Raw genomic sequence first — 1,670 nt, 5'->3', positions numbered from 1 at the left:
ATTCTTTCACATGTAGCTGTCCAGTTTTCCCAGCACCACTTATTGAAGAGACTGTCTTTTCTCCATTGTATATCCTTGCCTCCTTGGTCATAGATTAGTTGACCATAGGTGTGTGGGTTTACCTCGGGGCTTTCTATCTTATTGCATTGATCTATGTTTCTGTTTTTGTGCCAGTACCATATTGTCTTGATTACTGTAGCTTTGTAGTATAGTCTGAAGTCAGGAAGTCTGATTCCTTCAGCTCCATTTTTTTCCCTCAAGACTGCTTTGGCTATTCGGAGTCTTTCGTGTCTCCATACAAATTTTAAGATTTTTGTTCTAGTTCTGTAAAAAATGCCATTGCTAATTTGACAGGGATTGCACTGAATCTGTAGATTGCTTTGGGTAGTAGAGTCATTTTCACAGTATTGATTCTTCCAATCCAAGACCATGGTATATCTCTCCATCTGTTGGTATCATCTTTAATTTCTTTCATCACTGTCTTATAGTTTTCTGCATACAGGTATTTTGCCTCCCTAGGTAGGTTTATTCCTAGTTCTTTTATTCTTTTTGTTGCAATGGTAAATGGGAGTGTTTCCTCTCTGGTAGTTTTCGGATGGCATCTTTAGGATTCTCTATGTATAGTATCATGTCATCTGCAAACAGTGACAGTTTTACTTCTTCTTTTCCAATTTGTATTCCTTTTATTTCCTTATATTTCTTTTTCGTCTCTGATTGCCGAAGCTAGGACTTCCAAAACTATGTTGAATAATAGTGGTGAGACTGCACATCCTTCTCTTGTTCCTGATCTTAGAGGAAATGCTTTCAGTTTTTCACCATTGAGAATGATATTTGCTGTGGGTTTGTTGTATATTGCCTTTATTATGTTGAGGTAGGTTCCCTCTATGCCCACTTTCTGGAGAGTTTTTATCATAAATGGGTTTTGAATTTTGTCAAAAGCTTTTTCTGCATCTATTGAGATGATCATAGGGTTTTTATTCTTCAATCAGTTGTTGTATTGTTCATCTCTGTTTGTTCGTTCTTTAATTCTTCTAAGTCTTTGTTAAACATTTCTTGCATCTTCTCGATCTTTTCCTCCATTCTTTTTCCGAGGTCCTGGATCATCTTCACTATCATTATTCTGAATTCTTTTTCTGGAAGGTTGCCTATCTCCAATTCATTTAGTTGTTTTTCTGGGGTTTTATCTTGTTCCTTCATCTGGTACATATCCCTCTGCCTTTTTATCTTGTCTATCTTCCTTGAATGTGGTTTTTGTTCCACAGGCTACAGGATTTTAGTTCTTCTTACTTCTGCTGTCTGCCCTCTGGTGGATGCGGCTATCTAAGAGATGTAAATTTCCTGATGGGAGGGACTGGTGGTGGATAGAGCTGTTGCTCTGGTGGGCAGAGCTCAGTAAAACTTTAATCTGCTTAACTGCTGATGGGTCAATTGTTTCAATCAATTGAAACAGTTGAATTTTTTCACAGTTTCAATCACAATTACTTGCGATTGGTCTGTTTGTATTTTCTATTTTTTCCTGGTTCAGTCTTGGAAGCTTATACCTTTCTAAGAATCTATCAGTTTCTTCCAGGTTTTCCATTTTATTGGCATAGAGTTGCTTGTAGTAGTCTCTTAGGATGCTTTGTATTTCTGCAGTGTCTGTTGTAACCTCTCCTTTTTCATTTCTAATT

The sequence above is a fragment of the Physeter macrocephalus genome, chromosome 15, assembly GCF_002837175.3.
Source record: "Physeter macrocephalus isolate SW-GA chromosome 15, ASM283717v5, whole genome shotgun sequence".
Lineage (NCBI taxonomy): Eukaryota > Metazoa > Chordata > Mammalia > Artiodactyla > Physeteridae > Physeter > Physeter macrocephalus.
This window is presented reverse-complemented; position numbering follows the sequence as displayed.